Here is a 19743-nt window from a genome sequence, read left to right on the forward strand (position 1 = left end):
AAGTTACAGGGAATTATTCATCTTGCTGGATGTGTGTGGCATGCAGAGCCAGGCTCAGGAAGGAGCAGAATGGAGAACCATCTCTCCCATCTCCTCTTCCTACAGCTTGGAAATGCCTCAAGTGTTCATTAAAGCAGTGGGGAAAGGAAACTGCTTTCTGCAGCTCAGAGGTATTGTTCTCTTTTGCAGATTGCCCTGTGAAAGGCCTGGACAGGCATTTCCTCAGCTGTGTGTGCCAGCAACGTGAGAAGTGCTCATCCTTACGAACACTGCCCAAGCACAGGCGGCAGCTCGGAACAATAGCGGCCCCAGTAAAGAAAACCAGATGTCAAGCTCAAACTCTACACAATGCACCAAACATTTCTGTGTATCCCACTGACATCACTAGCACAAAATGGCATCTTCACTGCAGACACGGCTCCAGCAGCTCCCCTGCAAGCTGGATCATCCCATCAGTCATGGGCAGGGCACTGTGGGACACCCACTGCAGAGCTGTGAGGAATATCTGGGGTTTTAGCCAATATTCCCTCTGCTGCTCACACCTGACACCTGACCAGAGAGAGCCACTGGCACACTGCCAGCGTTTGGATCATTCTTCATGTTCACTTGGCAGCTCACCTTTAAATAATAGCTCGTTTAAGTTTATTAGCCATCCCAAATCCCAGAATACTAAATGAATCCAGTTAAAACAAAGACAAAGTGGTTTTAGATCCTTGAGTCTCACTCTTCATGAATAAAAAAAGGCTGCAAACTCCTTAATGAGTGTCTGATGAGCTAAATCACAGACAGATCAATTACAGCCTGTGAAGACAAACTGCTATGGATTAAATTGTTAAGAGTGGTACAGGAGATTGGGGGAGGAGGAGGAGATGCTTTTGAAGCATGTGTTGAGGCCTTTTTCCAGTAACACAACAGGCTCACACCAGTCTTCGAGATGCACAAGCTTTAGCTTATGCTGGAAAGACCAGTCCTCTTTCCCTGGGATAAACACAGCAGAAACTTTGTTCCCATCTCAAACTGATGCCACGGCCCAGGCAGTATATTCAGGAGGACTCTTTAGCTTCTACTGAAGCAAGTGGTGTTCAAAGATCCCTCTCTGCATTCACTCTATTCCCTCTCTGTCCTCCTTCAATGTTTCCAACTTTTTAACCCTTCCTTCCAAATATTTTCACCACCCAGCTGTTTCCTCTTACTCTAAAATTAGAAATATGTCAAGTTTCTCTCCATAACACCATGCAAACCCACATGCATCGAAAAACCCAGTAGCATGCTGCCAAATTCACTGAAAAATACTTTGGCTCTTCACCTTTGATGGCTGTAGATCAGCAGAAATTGGCTCAAATCCAGTGTCTGCAGGTCACACCCCTGGGAAGCCTCATTTCAGAGTACAGCTTGGGGTGGCGCTGCCATTAAATGTTTTTCCTTCCTGCTTCTTGGCCAGTATGAGTCACCATTTACCTCAACAGCCTGGAAGCCTTTTGTCAGTCTCAAACATTTTAATTGATGCTTTCCCAGAAATGTTTCTGAGTACGTGGAGCCTGCACACCCTTTGTAAGTGTAAAGCAGACATTTATTTATATTCAGCACTCTCCCCCCATATTTTAATCTGCTTCACAAGTTCTAAAATTAATTGGGAAGATTCCACCTTCCAACATCTCCCTAATGTAGGATTTCTGTTTCTGCCTCTAAATAATTCTCTTTTTAGACAGCCAATATGCTTACTGCTGTCACAAGAAAGGCTCCAGCCTGGGAAAGTTCCTTCCATCTTACAGGGCTTAGATACCTGCTCTAAACATCCTTTGGTGTCCAGATTTAGCTTTAAATTGGCCCTGGAAGAGCAGGCACCAATCCCAGTTCTGCCTTTTTTTAATATCACAGAGCTACGAATGCTGCATGGCAGTTATTCAGCTCTCCTACATGGGAATCGGGCAAGAAAATCCAGTGGACCTCAAATGTGAGCAGCGGAGCCAAATGTGATGCACATGACATGTCAGACAGATTTACACGCACAAGGGCAAAGCGCCGAGCTCCCTGCTCCGCTAAACTCCCACCCATCTCCATGGCAACTCTACTCCAGGAGAGCCTGACACAAAGCAGGCGGCTACTAACCACCCTCTCCACTGCTGGTTAGCAGACTTTGCAGAATTGCTGCTGAGAGCAAGTGGAGAATGTCACTGCTGCTAAGGATCTCAGTGCCTTGAGCACTCAGGCCCCAGAGAGATGAACGGGGGTCAGGGTACAGATTAGCTTTTCCCACCCCACATCCATCCTCTGAAGAAGGCTATGATAATCCGCCGCTTGCCAAGACCCAAATTACTCTTCTGAGTGGTATTGGCCTCAAGAGCTAAGCTGGTGGAGAGCCACACAAGAGTAAGAGGAGACATGTGCCATCAGCATCAGGCTCTCATGTCCTTGTGGCTGTTGGAGACTATTAAATCCTCAAGGATGCACAGCTGGCAGGAACTCGCTGCAGCCCACAAACCAGAGGCAAAGGGAAGATTAGTCATATTGCTGCCATACAATAGGACCTCACACATCAGGAGGGCTGCCCACTCTGCCAGCTCCCATTTGAAGACAGGCTGTATCTCAGGCTTTCTAACAAGCATTCATTCATGTATTTAAAAAGCCATTTACCCATTCACTAGTAGCCAAAACAGTGTGTCTACAGTTTTGTAACTAAGATTAGGTACAGCCCTACTGATACTTCCAGCTTTTCTAGGGAAAGGACTACTGCACATTTCTCTTACAAAATTTTCCCTTCTATGCCCTTTAAGGATTTGGCACAGCTATAAAAATATAAATATGAGAGTACATTCATTTTTAAAACAAATTATGCAGGTTTAATTAGGTGTGCATATGTAATCTTTAGAGAATTAATGGTATGTGAATTAGCCAGATGCTTGAACACATTCCTTAAGTTTGCAAAGAAAAGGAGAGAAAGAAAAAACACAATACTTGTTTTTTTGTTTGTCTGATTTTAAATAAATCGGCATCTGTCTTGTAGCCTGTTTTCTCTGCAGGACTGTTGCAATGTGAATTGCAAGCTGTCCTTTTCTGTGGTCTCTAAATTAGTTCAGATTTCCTTTTAAAAAGGACACCTGCTTCCTGCCACAGACTGATATTGCAAATGTTACGGCTGCTAGTAAGAACAATGAGAAATAGGAGTTACTAAAACATTATCCAAAGACTGGTTTTGATCACACCATAAAATACAGAACACAAAATACATGCACATGGCGTGGGGAATGCTAGAGCAGGCAGCCTGCTCACTGAATGTCAGGTGGTACTCCACAGATAGTATTTCTGCAAATCCTATCTCTAGCAGGAATATCCCTCACATTGCACATCATTATCTCTCAGCCCACAGGACAACAAAAAGAAAACAGATCTGATCAATTAATTACTCTTTGTAATCAAGGGATTCACAGCCTGGGCCTTCAGTGGAGGTTTGGAAATTAATAACAAAAAAGTAAAAGCAAATAAAGCCCCATGTGCATATTCCAGCATGAATACAGTATAGTCCAGCATGAGTACAGTCCATTTCTGTTATGGGTACCAATGGAAAAAGCAGCCTGCTGTGGACAGCCATGCCATGGAGGGCAGATGGAGGGTGATTGCTATCTGTATGCTGAAGGGACATGCAGAGAGAACTGGTGACATCTGCTCAAAGCCAGACTCTGTAGGAGGCTGTTATCTGTCACAAGGCCAATGAAAACCTATCAGTTACCAGCAACTGAGGGTGAGCCTTTCTCTTCCATTATGTATTACACTTACAAGGATCCAAGGTAGATTCAGAAGAACAAAACCAGGTATTTAACACTGACCTGGTATTCTGGGGTGACCTGCTTAGTGGCTGTAACCTGCCACTTAGCTGGGTACATGTTATACCTTATTAGGGTTCAAGATGATCCATCCCCATGCCAGTCCTGTGGCTGCAGCCTCTGAGGCTCTGCTTGGATTAATACACAGATGAACAGGAAGAAAGAGCTAGAAGTATCTTTGACAAGTATAATGCTACAAGTATCTTAATGTTTCTGAGCATCACACAATCGTATTCCAACAGCCAGAACTCTGTCTTCCATACTGTTGAATCAAACTAAAATCTGAGAAAATGGGAAGGAGAACACCTTTCTCACCATAGGGCCCCACAGCATCTGAGAAACAACTATCTATACCTGTTGCCTCTCTTACAGAAGGCCACTTGCAAAATTCAGCTCTTCCCTGGTTTTATTGGTGACTGCATGCAGCAAATACTTGATGAAGCCCAGACAAAATGAAGATAAAGTCCACGGTGCAACTCCAGACTAAATAAGCAGTTCCAGAAGGCACATTATTGGCTACGAATCACAACGTTTTATGGGATCTGACCTTTAAAACTGCATCAGTTTTCAGAACACTATCCCTTTCAGTGCCTAGACAAGAGCTGGAAGCATTATGAGATACAAGCTGGGCTGCATCAGAAGAAACTTGTGTGCTGAAAGTTTGAAAGACTGTTTGTGCAGACACAAGAATACGAGGCATCCTGTTCTTCTATTGCCAAGAAAAGGGCAAACTATCCATTAAAGTAAGAGACAGCATATCCTGAATCTGGAAAGCGCAGCCTAAGGGTGAAAATAGTTTGCTAGAGAAAACACATTTTGTTTTAGCCTTGCCTGAATCCATCAAAATTCATCCCTACTTCTTCCCTCATGATGCTAACAGCTGAGGTGAAAGTTGCTCATCTGCAAAACTATTCCAAGACACTGAGCTAGCAGGCCATGCTACCAGTGATTTCAACATATACCCTTGTTGTGAAAGACAGGAGCAAATTTTACTAAAACTCAGGATTATGTTAAGGTATTTTTATTTAATGAAGTAATGAGAACACATCAGGAAGCTCTTGTATAAAAAGATGCCAATCCTTTATCAAGCTTTCCCTCCCATTTAACAGTAAACAGAACAAATACTATTTCAGCTATACATCTCTTTCACCAACGCCAAAATTACGAAGTCATATAGCTCACAGTATAAATAATGATTTTCATATATTTCATAAGGAAATTAAATTGTTTTGGTTAAAACAACTGCTTTTAGTTAGACTTTTTGTCTGTTCTCTAAGAAAGAAGATAATATTGCTGATAATAGGATTCATAAAAGAAACAACTTTTCCACCTTGAATTAATCAGAATGTTTTGCAACAGCAAAAATTTCAGCACAAGCATCTAATTCTTACTACTTCTTCTGCTGTTCAGAGCACATGTATTAATTATCATATTTTTTATTTAGAATTAATGTGAGTTTAGCATTAGATAGCTTCCCATCACAAAGCATTATTTTACATTTAGATCTATTCACCTTTCCCAGAGAGGAAATACAAATATCCCTTGTGTTCCATTCTACCATTTCATTTCAGGAACCTGACTCATTTATTTGTTTAATTTTCTTTTCCTTTCTTTTTTTTTTTTTTTTTTGGCCATTATGCAGCAAATTGCAAACGCGCTTCAGTGCCAGAACAATACAATTTCAGTTGAATATAATTCCTCCATCCATATACAAGGGAAAAAGGAAGAAATAACAGGCAAAGCCCATATTTTTGTATTTCAGAGCGCACGCAGGGAGGGCGCTCAGCACCGCGGACAGCGCCCTCCCTCCCGCAGCGCCCCGGGGCTGCTGCGCCCTCCCGCAGCCCGGCCGGGCAATGATCCCTGCACCGACCTCACCCACACCGCCGCCTCTCTCAGCTCCCTCTCCCTTCTCACCTACACCTGCTACCAGCAGCCACACCTACCAATTATCTCTTGGCACGTGGGAGCGCTTCTATGAGGAATTAATAAGCACAACTACCACAGAATCACGGAACATCGCAACTTGGAGGGGCCCCATGAAAATCATTCAGTCCAAGTCCCTGTTCCTCACAGGACTATCGGACATTACACCATATGGCTGAGAGCATCATGCAGATGCTCCTTGAACTCATACAGGCTTGGTGCCACAACCACTTCCCTGGATAGGCTGTTCCAGCAATCTTCTCAGCAAGGAACCTTTTCCTACAATGCAACTTAATTCTATCCCCTCACATCTTACTGCTGGTCACCAGAGAGAGATTAGCACCTCCCATCCACTACCCCTCTTGAGGAAGTTATAGACTTCCATGAGATCACCCCTCAGCCTTCTTTTCTCCACACTCCACCAAACCAGTGATCCCAGTTGCTTCTTATTACTTGCCGTCAAGGTCTTTCACCACCTCAGGCACCTCCTCTTGATGCTCTCTAATAATTTTATGTTCCTCTAATATTGTGGCACCCAGAACTGCACACGGAACTCCGTGTGGAGCCACACCTTTCAGTGCAGTGCAGAGCAGGATATTGGACCAGCCAGCAATGCTGTGCCTGATGCATCCAGGACACAGCTGGCTCTTTTGGCTTCCAGGGCATACTGCTGCTGACTCATATCCAACTTCACATCACAGCCCAAACCACCATCAGACTGCCTTGGATGGAACAGCTGTACTCAGTCTTTTTCAGACTGTTTGGAAAGCATAGTTATGATAGTTGTCATAGTTGTGTGAATTAGCCAGCTCAGTTCTACACCAGAATATCAAACCCGATGCTTACAAAAGTGCAAAGAGAGCCTCAATATCAGAGAAGTTTAGGACTTGCTTTACCTTCTTCCTTTCATTTCTACACTCATGAATGCAGCAATAATTGCACAAACATAAAAGATGGGAAGTGGAAGCATTTAAACCTTCCTGGTGGAATTGACCTTGCACTGAAAGTTCTAATGCTAGATCTTCAAGAAAGCATGAGCCATGCCACATACTGAAACATTTTCACCCAAGGAAAGCAAAACAGACAGCATTCTACTGGAGTCTCTGCAGCTTCCAGGGGGTAGTGGCAGACTTTTTTATTCCAACTGCAAGTAAACAGATGTAACATTTTCCCAAGTCCACTTGCAGAGGTTGATCCATTCCAAATGGTACTGGACAGGTTCCACAGCTCCAAAATTGAATTTAGCTTCTGCAATTATTCTTTTTCCTTTTATACATGCATGAGAAATAAAACCAAGGGTACTATTATTTGCATTCTTTAACTACAGAACAAGTCACATCATAAAACAACCCACAAAGTAGGGCGCATGGGAGGAAGGGATCACTTGTCAGGAACTGAAAGGAAGACCATGCCAAGAGTGAGGACATCACTATTTCCACCCTTAGTCTCTTTAAAAATTATACCATTTTTATTATTATAAATTAAATTTTTCATATAAAATGATTTGGTGATACAATGTTTTTACTTTTTGCCTCTAATGAGCACCATGAACACAGAAACCAAGCCAGCTTTCCTTGCCTAAGAACTGGAAGCTTGGTTCATCTCCAGCCTCAACACTGAATGGGCACTTCCTGCTGGAGGGAACTGATGCTATTTAGGGCACTACTAAGAGAAAAGTCTAGTTTTAGGTTTCCCCAGTTTTTATCTAAAATCATGCCAGACCATGCTGAACTGGCAAATTTGCCTGTTTTCTACATGCATTTCGTTCTCACACTTTACCACCCCAAGAATGAAAACAGCTCTTAAATTACCTAGTACTTAAATCCTCAGGCATTGTCTTTCATCTACCAAACTAAAACAATAAAAGCAAAGAAAGACTGAGCAAAAGAAGATTAATTCAGACAATTTTCTTAGTCATCTGCAGTGCAGACAAGACCGAGGCACTCAAAAGCACTGCACTACAGATGCTGGTGAGCTAAGTTATGACAGCCCTTCAAAGGATGCAGGAAAATGGATTTCTTGGATGGTCCCTAGGACATAGGACAGCTGCTTTGGGAGTTCCCAGGCTCTGTTCTGTTGATGTTATGCAGCTCCCACGTGCTCATTTGTCCCACAGAGAGAGACAGCATGAGCTGAGAGGACAGAGTGCAGCTGCATAATCACAGCAACTCTTGCTCCCCACCCTAATACCCTTATTTTTCATTCTTGACATTTAATCCGGGGATGCACACCTTCCTCAGATCCTTCTTATGAGGAGTTATTGGAAAACAAAACTTTTTTTTTTAATTCAACTAAGACTCTCATCTTTTCCATTTTCTGAGGTATTTATTCCAAAACTGCAAATACTGGATCAAGAAATGCTTTGTGCTTAGAAGTCCTGAAAACATCTGTAACACTGAAGACATGAAATCCCCAGCCTCAAAAAAAAAGAAAAAAAAGATGCAGAGTCCATGAGCAATCACACACCCAGTGGTGCAGAGAACAAAAGTAATCAATAATAATGAAATATTATCTAAGTACTGTTCCTATAACCTGGAAGATAAGAAATGCCAAGGCAAGTTCTCACCTTGAAGAGGTTATTCTAGAACCTCATCACGTTTAGTGTTGGATTGTTTTTAGGAGCATCTGTTAATTTTAAATCAGATTACACACATCATGTGTATATTAAATTAGTAAGCATTTGAACACAGTGGAGATTAAAGAGGTTACCTTGGAAACATTCTGATATTTGAAAAGCAGTTTCTAAAATACCCTGGCAAGTAAGAATCCAGGTACTTCTTTGAGAAGAGGCATCTACTTGAATGCTTTGTTGGGGGAAGCTTCTTACTGGGGCAACTCCCACCTGCTTAGCAGTGAAGTCAATTATTACCTACACACTTACAATAACAGCCATCATTACCGTGTCCTTCACGTCCCCGCAAGGCCACTCAGTCTCTCAAGAGGAAAGCAACGATGTATAATTGATTGTACAGGTCCAACGTGGTTTAATCACCATACTGGGACTGGAGAAACAGTTCTAAAGGAAACTTTAGTTCATTTGTTCCAGCTACATTAGACTAAGCACCTTGCAGTAATTGCTGATACTCAGATAGCAACACAGCAAAGGCAGGCATGGTCTGGTCTGCAAGGCTGGCTCACCAAACAGGGCTGTCATACAATCATCTCCCTGTCACAGTCCAGAAACACATTTGCTCTGGGACTCAGTTACTGGAACACTGGGAGGAGTTTATGGGCTTGGGTTCACCCAGGCTAATAATCACATTTTTCTATTCTTGCACACAGTCTCTTAAAGTTCCTACTGATCAGCAGCAAACACATCTCTGTCTCAAGCCAAAACCCTCTTCACAGGAAGAAACACCTGAAGAGTTAACTCAATGTAATCTGTACTTATTGAACAAGTCAGTTCAAGGTTTTTGGGAGATGCTGACTTGTGGCTTTTAGGCAGACACTCACCAGGTAGACTGAAACATCAATGCCTTTTAATTTAAAATAAGAACCTAAATGGACTCCTATTCAGACTGTCCAATATACACTACCATAGCAATAGCATATGATTATTGAACTCCAGTGAGACAAATCTAACAGCTGTACCCCAGAACTACTTATTTGAGCAGGAAGAAATACTAAGCATTTGTCCTTGAACTATTTCCTGTTAAAGGACTAAAATAGCAAATAAAGTGATAATCCTTTCAGGCGAGTAACAATGACTACTGATGGTAAAGCATTCTTTCAAATGAAGTGACTTCCTACATAAGACCTTAATATTTGCTTTTCTTTTATTAGGAGCCTGAATGTACCTAAACAAAAATCTACAATGTCCCAGACTGTCCAACTTCAACATAAACCACTAAGAATGTGACAAAGCTCTTCATTTAAACCAAAAGTACACAAGCTTCGGCATTCTTCTAAATGGATCATTTCCTTGCTTTGAGTTTTCACCCGAGTTTTATCAGACTCAAAATAAGCTTCCTGGAAGAAGAAGAAAAAGATATATTCTTAAGATGACTGTTTAGAAAGAGATACTGGATACACATAACCAGACAAATTTGCACAACCTCTTTGGTTATGTATAGAAGCCACAACTTGGCTCTCACTTCCTTTCACCCCTCAAGCCACTCCCTCCACAACCTGATGAAGGACATGCAGGATGTGGGTAGCTTGTTACATGCCTCCTCTCACTGGTAATCAGCGCATGCCCCTCGTTCAAACATCTGTCCATATACACGGATTTTTCTGGGACACCATCAGGCTTTCAGCTTCCATTAATAACAGTTAAAATGCAAATGCCCTAGTTAGCACTGCTGGACCTCTTGCTACCACCCTTGTGGTCCGTGGTGCATCGTGTGATGCTTTACTTTTTTCCAGCTTGCAGATGATAGATCATATTTGTGTGTTGGGAAGTTGCTTGAAAATACATTAAAAAAATTTGGGATGCTGCAGTGAACTCTGCTCTTTCCTTTGACACAGACAACACAGACATCAAAAATCTTCTTACTAAGGTTATTTCCTCCCAAGAAATATCTGAGGTTACCTCAGGGATGTTCTGCAACTGAGAAGTGCAAGAGTAAGATGAGACATAAATGAAACATTCGCTCTTCTTTAACACATGGCCTGCACTCCAAAAAAGCTCAAGATCCTTGCCTGGAGGTATTGCTATGGATGGATAATAGCATGAGATATGGCCATAAATGTTTAATTTATAAACCTAGCAGCTAGAAAATTATTCAACTAGACTGAAAGTGCTGAGGATTTTAATAGTGCCTGCCCACACTAAGAGATGGAAATAGCACCAAGAGCTCAGAGATGAGCACAGACACACTTGCATATTTTGGTCAGTGTTGATAATGTTGCATAAACTGAACTTTCGGAGAAAATTTAATCCCTGTGCATGTAGTGGGCAATTCCAGAGATTTCAAGGGCACTGCTTCTGCTTTCACACGATATGGCTTGGCTTGCTGCCCCTCTCTTCACAGGCCTGCCAGCTGCTTTTCCAAGTGCTGGGTTCATCTCAGTGGGGAAACAGCACTGCAGTACAAAGGCATTAATGCTCCCACATTTCTCCAGGGCAATTCTGCTCAGGCAAAGGAGCCTTTATACTGTAACTACAAATGCAAACTCATGGACAAGAGAGAGAAAGAAAGGATGGAGCAGCAGGGCAGAGAAGCGAGGAAGACAATGATGTGCCCATGAAAACCAGAAAAATATGAAGTGGGATAAAACCTAGGGCTAACTGGAATAAATGGCAGTGACTGAGCCACAGCCAAGCCTTCTTCCCAGCATGTTTCCCAATAGGCTTCAGAGGACAAAAACCAACAGGGTGGCAGCCAAAGAAATCACAGAGGTAGCCCCTGAATTACTGGCTGCTATATAGGAATGACAGCATCTTGCAAAGGTACTGATAAGGGGACAACTCCACTGGCTTTGTCATTTTTATACTACAGACAGATACCTGGTGCACCTCTCCTCCATGCAAGGCAGCAGGTCCAATTTTTCACCTACAACCAGGTTTTGTGCCTTGAGCCCTTTCCAACACAAAAGCATGACACCATGAATTAGCTACAGCTCCTCGCGCAAGCCCAGGGCAAAAATCTTTTTATGATCTTCCCACAGTGCAAGACAAAAAAAAAAAAAAAATCTGTTTTTGTGTAGTGTGCTTAGTCTCTAATTTGGGAAAGGAAAATCCTAGAACCTCACCATTGACAGGTTGCTTGCCTTTGGCTCATGCTTGCCATTGCTCTTTTTCAATGAGAAGATGAAAACTTCTAATAGCTTAGACGCAAGGGTGCTAACCCATGTCAATAAAGCCACTTTCATCTAAAATAGCAGAAATTTTCACCAGTTTAGAGACTCCCAAATCAGACACCAGATACTCAATAAAGGCTGAGGCTAAATATATCAACAGGGCTCCATAAACAAAGAAGACTCTTCTTACTATTCACAGCGGACCCATGCAGCAGAAACAGGTTTAGCTCTCCCCTAAAATTTTAAGTTACTGAATATGAGCAGCAAATCATCGCCTTTATTAATTTCCACTCAAATCCAGAAATATACCAACCCATATTCAACACTTTCAAATTATGCCTAGGATCCCCATAGTGGTATGCAGTTTTCTAAAATGATGTCCAGCCCAATGAAAAGATCTCTGGCCGTGAGTTAGGTCACATAACTAGAGCAAAGAACTGAACCACCTCTCTCTTCAGTTAAAGGGAAAAATACCTTCTTGCCAAATTGCTTTTCAAATAAAGAAACAATGCACTTATGCCTGGTTCTTACAGTTGCTCTAAGGAGCATTTTCTTGAACTTTCAGAAAGGCTAAGGCTCTGCCTTGTCATTCCTGACACATGATCATGAGACTTATGGGAAGAAATTCAAGCCACTGGACTCTTGAAGGATACTTAAGAAATCCTGTTTAACAATCATCCTCTAAAGCTTTCCTAGCTTGACTTCAGGGCCTCATCCAAGACCACCAAACGGAGTGGCTTTTGGGGACTGAGGCTTATATCTCTGACTAGGAGCACAAAACATAAATAAAATGGAAAATTGCTGGCAGCAATCTTTTCTAAAGCCTAAGACAGATGCTATTAGTAGCAGGACTTTTAAAGCAGAGGGCTGACTGTGGAAAGTGCCAATTACCTCACCAGGCACTAAAGGTGCCACTAAAGTCCTCAGAAATTCATACCAGCAACCCCACTAAGGGGCCCACAGAACACTGAGAAAACTGCTAGGCAACCCTTGGTACTATTTGTTTTATGGATGCTTTTGTTAGGCACTGCCCTTTTTTTAATTAAAAACAAAAAAATCAGTCTCTTGGGGGATCTATTTTCCTTTCCTCTTCTGACTTCAGCACAAACACACTAGAAAAATTAGAGCCACAGTACAAATAAAAATAGCTGAAGAACTTGCAGCTGTTGTTAATTTCCAAAGTATTCAACGTTGCCTGTTTAATGATGGAACAATATGCTCCAGTTTCAGTCCTGGCACAAGGCTATCTGAGCAGCAGGCAGATATTTTAGCTGATGTGAATGCCAAAGGCTAGTCAACGACTACAGCAAGTAGAGAAATGGAAGGAGGACACGATGTAAACCACTGGATGTCCACACCAAACATTTTCTCCAGCTTTTTGTTTCTCATTTAATGCTATTAGTTGACTCCCCAGATGGATAGACCAGGCTTGCAGACTTACTAGCATGTTTAGCAGGAAAAAAATGTGCCTAATAAAAATTCATGAAGTGGAGAACATTTTTACAGCTGAAGAGCTGATTTTTCTATTTTAAGTACAGGGTGTTTCTGGTGTGAAATGATTTACACAGGGAAGCTTTGCTCACTTATCTCCCTGAATAAACCAACTTGTGTATGGTCTGTATGAGTGGATTTCCCGAATCTCATACAGAACAAAGCAATAAAGCATTTGGTATTTGTAGAAGAAAAGAAATTAAACAAAACATGCCTCTTAAGCTTGGCAAGGAGAATCTAAATACTAAAAGCACTTCTGAAACACTGAAGTCAGATGCAGCAGAAATGCTTTCTTAGTTACACCTCTTGAAGCTCTGCCTTCAGTTGCTAAGCATCTTCTCATGCATACCCACTCACAAAGCAGGCTGAGCACAATTAGCAAAGAGACAATGCCTACAAATTCACACACAACAGCAATGAAGTACAAAAGAAAAATTAAGATTTTATGTTCAGGATTAACATTCAAAAGCTCAGAACGACAAGGAAATTGGGAAACAGCTGATTATTCCTGGAAATACAGAGCTTCCATCTTGTTGGGTTTCATTTGCCTCATTCCCATGCAAAAAGGCACAGTTAGAGGTCATAAAGCCAGAGCATTTAGGAGTTAATATCTAGTGGAAAAAAAGAAATTATTCTCCTCTTGTTAAGGGCTCACTGACAGAAAAAAATTTAAAATGTGGTAAGTTACAGTTTTAAAAGAGGGGAAAAATAGAAATTTTAAGTAAGTCAAAGCTTGTAACATTGCCAAGAGCCCTCTATTATACTCAGATATGGTTTTAGTTTACTCAAGGGAGGGAATAAAAAGGCCCCAACAATCCACCCTCAGCCCAACAATCGCAAAAGCAAAGGCTCAATTCAACACCCAACAGAGCAGAGACTTGGGTTCAGGTAGCTCTATATAAATAAACTGCCCAGCGAATGTGAAGGAATGGGGAAGAAAATGGCCTGGTTGGGTTGAAAAGCAGACATAAATAATAGTTTCACACATAGCCCCAAGCCTTCCTGCAGGTAAAGAATGGGAGTAGCTTAAATCCTGTTTAAAAAGGCAATGGACAGCACAGATGTGGCAACGCCATCATTGCTGAGCACTGTGGTGGTTTGCAGGGGTCTCAGGATGAGGGAGAGATGAGGATCTGACTCCATGTTTTAGAAGGCTGATTTATTATTTTATGATATATTAAAACTATACTAAAAGAATAGAAGAAAGGATTTCATCAGAAGGCTAGCAAGGAAAGAAGTGGAATCATAACAAAAGCTTGTGACTCAGAGAGTCTGAGACAGCTAGACTGTGATTGGCCATTAATTAGAAACAATCAACATGGACCAATCACAGATCCACCTGTTGCATTCCACAGCAGCAGACAATCACTGTTTACATTATGTTCCTGAGGATTCTCAGGAGAAAAGACCCAACAAAAGGACTTTTCATAAAACATGTCTGTGACAGAGCAGCTGATGGCAGGCGGAGCAGGCACCCAGGGCCAGCAGCACTGTGCTCCTGCCCTCAGCCCAGCGTGCAGAGGAGCAAGCAGCTGGACTTGGTGCAGTCTGCTGCAAAGGGACAAAGCAATGGTGAGAGCTATGGAGAACCTGTTGGAGAGAGTTTGGTGTCCAGCTGCTCCCCAGGCTTTTGAGCTCTCCCTGACTTCATCCTGCACATAGGAAGTGTCCTTCCTGCTCCCCTCCCCCTGCTGTTTAACAGAGCAAAGCCACATCCTTCTGGTGCCCACAGAGACAGCAGTGACACGGCTGAACTCGTTATTCATGTTTGATACTTGCTCTGGCTGTCCACAGCTCAGTCCCTGCACGTATGGCTGCTCCCGTGACAGATGATATTTGCACATAATAGGTCACATCACAGGACAGTAAATGCATCAAGGCATACAGGCACCTATCCAGCCAGGTACAGAGCTGCCAGGATATAGTCCCCAGCCATAAAAAACAGAGCCTTCATTGTTTGAAGCAGGAGTGGCTGCTACTCAGAGGTCCCTGATAGGGATCATTCACTGTATACTCTCTGAGAAGGTATCAGCTTCCTGACATATTTCATTTTCTCTATAAAGAAAGAAACTAGATCACAGAAGTGATTTTATTCAGCTTTTAAATCTAGTCTTAAAGCTACCAGCAGAGTGAGCAACTATCTGGCCACAGAGAAATTGCAAAACTAGATAAAATTAGGGAAACTGAGGAAACCTCCAGAAACAGAGAATCACACACCTGGCACCACAGCAATGCTCATGCACACACTGCAACACAAAGGTGATGTGTGGAATGGGTGAAACAAGACCCTGTTCATCACTGACAAACCACTTAAAACAGAGGGTTTGGAAGTAGAACTTAGCTGGCATTACATCAATGAGCATGCACAAGTAGTGCTTGTATGACAGCTTGGAAACCTAGGGATCAGAGGATGTGCTTCACACTTCAAGCCTCGTCCAGCCAGAAGCTTCCAATGAGATTTCAGGGCTTGCAATTACATCACCAGGTAACTACTAAAGGGCTAACTGTGTTTTCTTTTGATTAGCAGGAGAAGTGGTAGGGATAAAAAAACAGGAAAGAAAACACGCCTCACTGCAGGGGAAAAGCCAAAATGAAACCCTACATCCAGAATTAATAGATCTGTGAGATGATTCGATGACTTATTCCAGGCACATCCATATGGACTGCTCTGAGAACAGTACAACGTCCATTTAAACAAGAAGAAAAGAAAGAAAACATCATCAGTTGAAATCTTTCCCTTTGAAACTGAAATCAGCAGGGCTTTGCAGTGATATACTGAAATCCTTTACATGTTTTTGTGTTGACTTTCCATAACTCTCTTCAAAGAGAATGAAATATCAAACTTTTTTTCTGTAACCATGAGACTACAACGCTCCCTGCTCATTTGTTAGAGCAATCATAACCCCTTGACTCTAGAAGCTGATCTTGGCAGTGGAAAGGAATATCACCAATGTGAGACTGACAAATAAATGGCAAAGATTACTAAAAATAACAAACCCACAATGCACCAAGACACTAAAAATGATCATTTGGAAATTCTTTGTTCTATTTCAGATTAGCTCTTCAAATTTAAGTCCAGCTATCACAGTAAAGGCATTCTTAATGGGTTAGAAACATCTGCTTTAAAACAGACATCGGGAGACTGGAAACAAGACAAACATTCTTCAGAGTATAATAGAAGAAATACAAAGATCCATCAAAGGAAGCAAGAAGAGAAGCACACGAAGCCAGGACGCCAGACTGTGAACTCTCAGATTGCAGCCAATGACACTGATGAACACAAATGAATCAAAGAATAATTAAATTTTAAAAATATATACATGCAACCACATGCATGGAGATGACTGGGAGATGTGCTACAGGGATAATGAAACAAATCCTAAGAGAGAAACAATATCTGGACAAGCAAGAAAGGTGATGATGCTGTGCTGTTCACCCACTTCTGCAAAAGCAGAGAGATGGAAAGGAAAAGTCCATATGAACTTAATAAGTGCTCCTCTGGCTTACAGGGGCAGAGAAAGAAGCCTCAGTTCCTTTATAAGACTAAATGCACAACTACCAGAACACAGCACATAACAGAGAGAGATTAATCTTTTCTGAGCTCTGTTTCAGGAAAATTTAATCCTCTCTCCTGTCCTTTTACTGTCCCTGAGGTCATCCACATCCCTCTTCCAGCATCTGTCTTGCTCTAGCTGGTACTACATTTTAACACTGTTTCAGTAGACCAGAGGTTGTGGGGAGCACCCATACTCAGTGTACATCTTAGAAAAGTTTGAAGTGCAGAGAGTTCTTCCTGGAAAAGAACGATCATGACATCTTTAGATTCAGCAAGTAAAATTAAAAAGGCAGAGTTTTTGTTTTCAGCTTTAAAGAAGGAAAACAAAGGAAGAGACCGCAAAGAAGAGACGAAAGCTCTCAGAATTTTGTATGGCTTTTGCAGAGATCTCAGGCAAAGCCCAAACATAAAGCACCCAGAAAAAGGGTGTCAGCAGAGCAGAGGTCTTCTGACCTGCCCATCTGTGAGGTTTACCACTCAATGGAAAGTGCCAGGGTGCAGCCACCCTCACAGGCAGCTGTGTCTGAAACCAGACCACAGTCTGCCCATGCAGGTACCCAAATGTGAGAAGTGCTTTTGTTTATCTGGCACAGCAAAACACCAGAGGATAATGTATAAGCAGATGGTACTAGTTTATGTCTGTTGAGGGCTGGTAGGTACTTTTACAGATTCTGCATACCTTGAAATACACAGTATAACAACTGCAGAGGCATCCTTCAAGGCACACTTTACAAACCTTAGGTGAATAGAAGGCTCACAGGATTTTTGCTGTTGATGCTGTATCTCAGTACCAAAAGCTCCACGTGTTGGGTCCCATGAGATGCTCCTTTTCCCAACCCCCACAGCCAGTGAGATAATCAGAGAGGCATTCTAGCAGAGACATCCTGAGGCTCCTTTGGGCCTGGGGGGAAGACTCCTGCTTTTCAAAGCCAACATACCGTACCTGGTACATGAGGCATAGTGCTGCAAACACATAGTCTGCTAACATTGCAGGGAGAGAGCTTAGGAGGCGGCCAGATGAGCCAATCTCATGCATGAAATGCAAAACTCATCACAACTCTGTGCTTGCAAGCTAACTGGGAAAGCTCCTCTGGTGCCTAGGCAGCTGCCAGCATTGCTGGAAACACTGCAAAGGATATTTACAGAAGACAAAGCCAGAATGTAAAACAAATTATGAGAAAGTGCCGACTCCTCAACCTCAAACAAAGAGCTCACAGCAGCCAGTGTGCATATGAGTGGCTCTCTGGATCCACTGGCACTTGGTTGACTTCTTTTCAGAGCGAATTCTTGGATTTGTCACTGCCGTTTTCTTTTGTCAAGAGCCAGTAATACTGTTTTGCTAATGGTTTATGCAGGAGTACTGGAGCCAGCAGCTTGCACACTGGTTGCTTTTATTGGTCTATTAAAATGAAATGAAGCTGATACTAAAGCGTTTATAATCATTTAGGTTACTTCATTATGAGTTCAGGGCAGAAAAGCAACCAATGGCGTGGTTCACAACTGAGCAGGCAAAGTACATCTGCCCCTCACTCTGAAGGAGAAATCCATATGGACTGAAGGAAAAATCAACAGTGGGAAAGTTGGTTCTCCAGAGTTTCTGCTGGTAGACAGCTGCTTGCTGTACTTAGCACCACAGGGAAAAAAAAAAAAAAAAAAGAAGGGAAATAAATTCACCAGAAGCAGAGTTTGACAGAAAGTCTGCCAGGATGATTGCTAGTGCACATTTACATTGGCTGCATCCAGAAGCCCACATCAGGAACCAGGACATGGCTGCACAATCACTACACAAAAAAGGAATAGGGACTATCAAAGTGTAAAACAAAAGACACAACAGAAAGCAAGATGCAAAGAAAGGGTAAAAACAAACAATGAAGCAATATTTCTTGTCCTGACAGTAACTGGTCTCCATACAGCCCCTCAACTGCTGCCATGTTTTGCATTCGTGGCAGGGAGTCCATGTCAGGAGCTGCAGATAAACAAGGGAGGAAACTGCAGGTGTTTACTGAAAGCCTCCCCCAGTGCTCGGGAAAAAGGCAGGATGAAGGAGGCTTATCAAGAATTTCACAGATTTATTTGAAGGCTAGGTTGGATTTAGGAAGAAAACACTAGGAACAGGATGATAGTACAGGAATGCAAAAAGTCTTATTCTGACCACTTATTTATGTTTTCATCCAAGCAGGAGCAAAGCAAGACCATCTTACAACATCATGAACATCAAGGAAACCATCAGATGTATCAAGGAATCTCACACCAGTTTCTTTTGCCAACAACCAAATTAAACACTACTATTCATGTCCCTGTGTTTCTGCAAGTCTTCCCTGGACTGTAGAGTCAAGAAATACTATGTACCCACAGTAATCGCACTAGCCTTGCAAGCCTACAAATATTTTTATTTGGGATTTCATTCTCAACAAGTCACTGCTCATATTCCTACAAGAATAGCAAATTTTATTTTTTAATTTTTTAATTTTATTTTTTCTACATTTCATCTACACTGACAGGTTTGCAACTTGATTTTCTGGCCCCACACAAACAGAACATTATTTTAGCATCAGGCTGTCACATAATAATTTCTCCTCGTCTTTTTTTTAAGCTCTATTAAGTGACATTCCTGAATTTGTAGAACAATTTTGAAGAAACCTAGGAACTAAGAAGAGAGTTGGTGGTATAATACTATTTTCCATTCATAGCAAAACAAAAAGAGTACGTATACCAATGGTTCAAATTCTCAGAAGAATTTAGAGCTGTAACTGAACCAAGATTACTGTGCTTGAATTTCATATGCCATTGATTCAACTAGCTCAGGTCTAAGGAACAGCATTAAGCCACTCTTCATTGATATGACATAGAAAGTACAGATCACCAACTCCAAGTATCAGATGTGTTTAAAAATGCCCTTCTCAAAAAAAATTACTAGGCATACATCAGCAAAATATACAGTAACACTAAAATGTACAAAGACCTATGTGAACCAGGCTACATGCAGTTAAATTAAAAAAGAAAGGGCAAATCAGAGAAGCAACATGTCTCTGAGAAAGCAGCACCCAAAATCCTTGTGGTTTTCCATAAGGAACATTAAAATCATGTGCATATGATTTATCAAAAAACCTCTGTGCTGATGAACAAACTTAGAGTTACTACAGGCTCCTACCTGGAGTCAAAAAAAAGGCAACCAAACCCACCAGGTAAGATCCATGGCAGCTGAAC

The 19743-nt window shown here is 41.9% G+C and overlaps 1 protein-coding gene across 1 annotated transcript in view; it reads right to left on the bottom strand.

Moving 5' to 3' along the window:
* VOPP1 (VOPP1 WW domain binding protein) overlaps positions 1–19743 on the bottom strand; it is a 67461-nt gene that overhangs the window by 23469 nt on the left and 24249 nt on the right. The window lies entirely within an intron of this gene.

Source organism: Zonotrichia albicollis, chromosome 1 (genome assembly GCF_047830755.1).
Source record: "Zonotrichia albicollis isolate bZonAlb1 chromosome 1, bZonAlb1.hap1, whole genome shotgun sequence".
NCBI lineage: Eukaryota > Metazoa > Chordata > Aves > Passeriformes > Passerellidae > Zonotrichia > Zonotrichia albicollis.